At 48.6% G+C, this 6,905-nt stretch overlaps 1 pseudogene across 1 annotated transcript; it reads right to left on the reverse strand.

The window, feature by feature from the left end:
• Positions 1-5,124: 5,124 nt before the first annotated feature.
• LOC100350944 (large ribosomal subunit protein eL18 pseudogene) lies at positions 5,125-5,747 on the reverse strand (annotated as a pseudogene). The gene has a single exon (XR_016227786.1). The product of XR_016227786.1 is annotated as a large ribosomal subunit protein eL18 pseudogene (transcript).
• Positions 5,748-6,905: the final 1,158 nt, after the last annotated feature.

Here is a 6,905-nt window from a genome sequence, read left to right on the forward strand (position 1 = left end):
AAGAAGCTCCTGGCCGGGAGTTGTGATTGGATACGTGCAGCTCTGCCACATTTGTAGATTTGTGTAACCACCACCACAATTAGGGTGTGGAACTGTCTCATCAGTACAAAGATCTCCTTTCTGCTACCTCACTGCAGTCCCACCCCATGTGGGCCACTCCAGTCCCTAATTCCTAGCAACCGTTATTTAGCTCTCCAGCTCCACAATTTTGTTATTTTGCAAATGTCGCACAAATGGAATCACCCATTATGCAACCTGTTGGGACTGGGTGTTTCCACTGGGCATTCCTTCTGAGTTGTGTCAAGAGTTTGGTCCCTTTTCTTGTTGAGCAGTATTGCAAAGTGTGCATGTGCTGTAGTTTGCTTAACATTTCACCATTTGGGGGACATCTGGGCTGATTCCAGTTTTTGTCTATTACAAGTAAAGCTGCTGTGAACATACAGGTTTGGTAGAAACATAAATGTTCATTTCTCTGGGATATATTTGGTGTTAGAAGAACTCGCCAAACTGTTTTCCAGATTGGCTGTGCTGTTCTGTATTTCCACCAGCAATGTAAGAATGATCATATTTTTCCATATCCTCACCAATATTTGGTGTTGTTATGTTTATGTCAGCCATTCTTAGATGTGTGGACTGATGTCTTTGTGGGCTAAATGTGCTAATGACACTGAATGTCATTTCATGCACTCATTTGCTTATTGCATATCCTTTTTGATGAAATGACTCTTTATGCTTTTTGTCTATTTTCTAATTGCATTATCTGTTTTTACATTCTGGAGTTTGGAGAGTTCCTTGTATATTCTAAAAATGAGTCTGCTGTGAGCTATGTAGTTTGCCAATATTTTCTCCTGATCTGTAACTTGTCTTTTTTAAAAAATACTTATTTTATTTTTATGTGAAAGGCAGCATTACAGAGAGAGAGAGGGAGAGTGGGAGATCTTCTATCCTCTGGTTCACTCCCTAAATGGCTGCAATGACCAGGGTTGGGCCAGACTGAAGCCATGAGCCAAGATCTTCATTCAGGTCTCCCATGTGGGTGCAGGGGCCCAAGTACTTGGGCCATCCTCCCCTGATTTCCCCAGGTACATTAGCAGGAAGCTGGATTGGAAATGGAGCAGCCTGGACTCAAACTGGCACCCATATGGGATGCCAGCATTGCAGGCAGAGGCTTAACCACAGCCCCGGGCCCTTGTAACTTGTCTTTTCATCTTCCATCTTCAGGTGAGATTTCCCAGAATAAAGGCTTTTAATTTAGATGGAGTACAATTGATCAAGTTTTCCTTTTATGGATCATGCTTTTGATGTCAAATTTAAGAAGTCTTTACCTATTGTTAGATCCTGAAGATTTTCTCCTAGTTTTTTTTTTTTTTTGGTTTGTTTGTTTTCTGAAAGTTTTGTGTTTTATGTTTTGTGTTAATTTTTGTTCAAGATGTTCCTTATGCTGTGACTCACTTTTTTGGCCTGTTTAAGTCCACTTGCTCCCACATCATTTGTTGAAAAAGCTATCTTTCTATGTTGACTTACTTTTGCAACTTTGCCAAAAGAAATTAGCTATCCTTGTTTGGGGCTTCTTCTCGGTTCACTATTCTGTTCTATTGATCTATCTATGCTGCCAAGCTGTCTTTTTTTTTTTTAAGATTTATTTATTTGAAAGTCAGAGTTACACAGAGAGAGAAGGCGAGGTAGAGAGAGAGAGAGAGAGAGAAAGAGAGAGAGAGAGAGAGTCATCCATCTGCTGATTCACTCCCCAGTTGACCACAATGTCCGGAGCTGTGCTGATCCGAAGCCAGGAGCCAGGAGTTTCTTCCAGGTCTCCGACGCGGGTGCAGGGGCCCAAGGAGTTGCGCCATCTTCTACTGCTTTCCCAGGCCATAGCGGAGAGCTGGATCAGAAATGGAGCAGCCGGGACTCAAACTGGTGCCCACATGGGATGCTGGCACTGCAGGTGGTGGCTTTACCTGCTACACCACAGCACTGGCCCTCACGCTGTCTTAGCTAATGTAGCTATGTGTTAAGTGCCTAATATTGAGTAGGCAGATTCCTCCCCCTTTATTATTATTTCTCAAAATTTCTTTAGCTATTCTAGTTCCTTTGTCTTTCTATATAAATTTCCGAAAATTATTGTATGTGTCTACAGAAATCCTTCCTGGGATTTTGGTAAGAAATTGCATTAAATCTACACTGTGTATCAGTTTGGGGAAAACTGGCATTTTTACAGTGTTGAGCCTTCCATTCTGTGGACTTGGATTGCCTCTCCATTTATTTAGATCTTCTTTCAACATTTTGTAATTTCTGTCATCCAGATCTTTTACATGTTTAGCTAAGCCTAACTATTTAATTTTTAAGGACTGATTATAAATTTTAAATTTCAGTTTCTTTATATGCATAGCTGCTACTATATAGAAATGTGATCATGGGGCTGGCATCATGGCATGGTGGGTTAAGCTGTTCACTGCGATGCCAGCATCCCATATGAGCACTGATTTGAGTCCCAGCTGCTCCACTTCTGACCCAGCTCCCTGCTAATGTGCCTGGGAAAGCAGCAGAAGATGGCTCAAGTGCTTGGGCCTCTGCCACCCATGTGGGAGACCCGGATGAAGTTCTAGGCTCCTGGCTTCAGCCTGGCCCAGCCCCGGCTGTTGCATCCATTTGGGGAGTGAACCAGCAGGTGGAAGACGTTTCTGTCACTCTCTCTCTTTAACTCTGCCTTTCAAATCATAAATAAATCTTTTTTAAGTGATTATTTTTGCTTGATTAATTTTGGAAGTTTTTTCCTGCAAGATTTCTTGGGACATTTTACATAGATGATAACATTATTTAAAAATAGGGAGCAGGCAGTCGGTGCAGTGGTTAAGTCCTGGCTGGAGTCCAGGCTCTGCTTCAGATCCAGCTTCCTGGTAATGCACATCCTGAGATGCAGCAGGTGATGGCCCAAATATTTGGGTACCTGCCACCCACATGAAAGACCTAGATCAAGATCCAGGCTCCTGGCCTTGGCCTGGCCCAACCTTAGCTGAAGCAGGTATTTGGGGAGTGAATCAGCAGATGCAAGATCTCTGTCTCCTTGTCTTTAAATAAAGAAAAATTAGAAATTAAGAATAAGGAGAGAGGTGAGCGTTTCGTTCCATGGTTAGGATGCTGTAAGGTGCCCACACCCCACATTGCAGTGTCTTAATTCAGTTGCCAGCTCCTGACTCCAGTTTCCTACTAATGCAGACCCTGAGAGGCAGCCGTGATGGCTTGAGTATTTGGGTTCCTGCCACCCTCGTGTTCCCAGCTCCCAGCTCTGGCTTGGGTAATACTGTAAATTAATCATCTCTTTGTATTTTCTGTTGTCTGGTGCTTTGCTGTTTGCAGAGGAACTTCCCCTTCCAGGGTTAACCAGTTCCTAGAGATAACGAACAGCTTGTCCCCGGGCCTACCTTTCAAACACAAACCAGTAAATCCAGAATCTATATTCCCGACCGCCTCCTCTCTGCACTGTCACACTCCAGGCCACTATGCCTTTCCTCTAATCACCAGACAACCAGAGACAACCCAAACACCTCAGAGGCAGTTGAAGTTATTGAAACCAGACTAGGGCCGGTGCCGCGGCTCACTAGGCTAATCCTCCGCCTTGCGGCGCTGGCACACTGGGTTCTAGTCCCGGACGGGGTGCCGGATTCTGTCCCGGTTGCCCCTCTTCCAGGCCAGCTCTCTGCTGTGGCCAGGGAGTGCAGTGGAGGATGGCCCAAGTGCTTGGGCCCTGCACCCCATGGGAGACCAGGAGAAGCACCTGGCTCCTGGCTTTGGATCAGCGCGGTGCGCCGGCTGCAGTGCGCCGGCTGCAGCGCGCCGGCCGCGGCGGCCATTGGAGGGTGAACCAATGGCAAAGGAAGACCTTTCTCTCTGTCTCTCTCTCTCTCTCACTGTTCACTCTGCCTGTCAAAAAACAAAACAATACAAAACAAAACAAAACAAAAAAACAGACTAAACTTGCTTACCTTGCCTTAACTGATCAAATCAGGCAATTAGCATTTCCACTTCTTTATATTTTATTTTTTAAAAATATTTTATTTGGGGGCCAGTGCTGTGGCGTAGCAGGTAAAGTAGCCGCCTGCAGTGCTGGCAACCCATATGGGCACCAGTTCGAGTCCCAGCTGCTCCACTTCCGATCCAGCTCTCTGCTATGGTCTGGAAAAGCAGTAGATGGCCCAAGTCCTTGGGCCTCTGCACCCATGTGGGAGACCCAGAAGAAGCTCCTGGTTCCTGTTTTCAGATCAGCGCAGCCATTGCAGTCAACTGGGGAGTGAACCAGCAGATGGAAGACCTCTCTCTCTCTCTCTCTCTCTCTCTCTCTCTGTTTCTGCCTCTCTGTAACTCTGCCTTTCAAACAAACAAATACATCTTTAAAAAAAAGAGTTACAGAGAGAGGGGGAGTGACAGACAAACACAGAGAGATATCTTCTATCTGCTGGCTCAATTCCCAGATGACCATAAGCCAGGGTTGGGCCAGAGTGAATCCAGGAGCCAGGAGCTTCATCCTGGTCTCCCATGTGGATTGGTTATCTTCCGTTGCTTTTCCCAGGCTACTAGCAAGGAGCTGGATCAGAAGTGGAGCAGCCAGGACTTGAACAGGTGCCTGTATGGGCAGCCAGCACTGCTTTACCCGCTAAACCACAGTGCCGGCTCCTATGTTTTCTTTGTGTTTGGATCCCAGCAGCTCGTCTCTCTGAGTTCTTTCTATAACATATAATACATTTTTTTTTCTCGGCGTCCAAAACATCTTTTTTTTTTTTTTTTTGATTTTTGACAGGCAGAGTGGACAGTGAGAGAGAGAGACAGAGAGAAAGGTCTTCCTTTGCCGTTGGTTCACCCCCCAATGGCCGCCGCGGCCAGCGCACTGCGGCCAGCGCACTGCGCTGATCCGATGGCAGGAGCCAGGTGCTTTTCCTGGTCTCCCATGGGGTGCAGGGCCCAAGGACTTGGGCCATCCTCCACTGCACCCCCGGGCCACAGCAGAGAGCTGGCCTGGAAGAGGGGCAACCGGGACAGAATCCGGCGCCCCGACCGGGCCTAGAACCTGGTGTGCAGGCGCCGCAAGGCGGAGGATTAGCCTAGTGAGCCGCAGCGCCGGCCCCAAAACATCTTTATTAACGGCCCGGTGGGCAGGGTTAGTTCTTGTAGCCCCAGCTGGCCCGTCTGCCTCTGGCGCGCTCGAACTTCCCGCCCTTGGAGCGCACGTAGGGTTTGGTGTGGCTGTGTGGGGTTCCAGGGGCCTTGCCGAAATGCTGGTACACCTCTCGTCCCTTGCGGGGACCGGAGAGCAGGACCGTGCCGCGGCCCTTGGGGGAGTCCAGGGCCAGCTGGTGGAAGGTGAGGATCTTGCCCTCGGCCTTGAGGATGCGGCTGTGGGCACGGCTGGTCACGCGCAGGGCGCACACTTTCAGCTTGGGCACCTCCTGGACCCGCACGTCATCCGTGATGGTCCCCACGACCACAGCGGTTTTGTTTTCTGGGTCGGGAAGCTTCATCTTCCGGATCACCCGCGACAGGGACAGGGGCGGCCGCTTGGTGCGGCTCATGAACAGCCTCTTCAGCACCACCTGGTTGAAGGTGGAGTTGGTGTGTCTGGCCAGGAACCTGTACAGCTTGACCAGCAGCCGCAGGCACATGTCCTGGCTCTTGGGCTCCTTGCGCCAAACCTTCCGGTCCTTGTTGTGGAGAATGTCGACTCCATGATGGCGACTCCTGCCCATATAATACATTATTGTGAAGTGTGATTGTCCCTCTCTGTGCTGAGTCTGGGTATCTGTTACCTAGTCTCCCTCTATCCAGTTCTTCCTAACTTTTTTTTAAAGATTTATTTATGTGAAAGTCAGAGTTACACAGAGAGAGGAGAGGGAGAGGGAGAGTGAGAGAGAGAGAGAGAGAGGGTTCTCCCATCTGCTGGTTCACTCCCCAATTGGCCATAACGGCCGGAGCTGTGCTTGCAGTTCCCTTGCCCGCAAAGGAACGACAATGCTCCCAGATGATTGGTCTTCAGTGACTTTTATTTAAACAGGATAGAAAAAGAAACCTTTGAGCAAGGGGAGCTCCGAAAGAAAGGGGAAGCTCCCGTACCATATCACAAACAGCTTATATAGTATATCATTGTTGAAGCATGTAAGCAAGCTTAGTCCATACTACAGTCCATGCGGCGGCGCTCCAATCGGGTGCCTGATCACGCACAGTCCATGTGCTCCTTGTCCAACCATAAAGGTGATCACGCGCCTTCATCCAATCAAGCTCCTGGTCACGTAGCAGGCAACTCGGGTGCTAACAACAAGCTTCCACCTGGTGTTTTCTCAGCCTTGGTCAGTGGGAAAAGGAGTATGGGAAGCCCCAAGGCCATAGTTGTTTTGACTCTAGCCTGGGGTTATGAAACGGTCCCGATATCACAGCTCAACAGTTACCATAAACATCCACACAGCAGTAACTAATGCCAATGGTCAGCAAGCCAAGCCTTAGCATGTGGGCCCATGGCCGGCTCATGGGTCCCCACAGTGCTGATCTGAAGCCAGGAGCCAGGAGGTTCTTCCGGGTCTCCCACGTGGATGCACGGGCCCAAGAACTTGGGCCATCTTCCACTGCTTTCCCAGGCCATAGCAGAGCTGGATCGGAAGTGGAGCAGCCGGGACTCGAACTGGTGCCCATATGGAATGCCGGAGCTTAAGGCCAGGGCATTAACCCGCTGTGCCACAGCGCCGACCCCCTTCCTAATGTCTAATAATCACTTTTCTAAGTTCAGGCTGACAGTTTTTTCAACTTGCACATAGGAGAGAGAACATGTGGTATTTATCTTTCTGTGGACAACAGAAATTTCTTGCTGATGGTTTGGGAGGCTGGGAGGTGCAGGATCAACACACCAGCAAGACCCATTGTCT

This window comes from Oryctolagus cuniculus, chromosome X (assembly GCF_051225735.1).
Source record: "Oryctolagus cuniculus isolate XC-2025 breed Fujian yellow rabbit chromosome X, ASM5122573v1, whole genome shotgun sequence".
NCBI lineage: Eukaryota > Metazoa > Chordata > Mammalia > Lagomorpha > Leporidae > Oryctolagus > Oryctolagus cuniculus.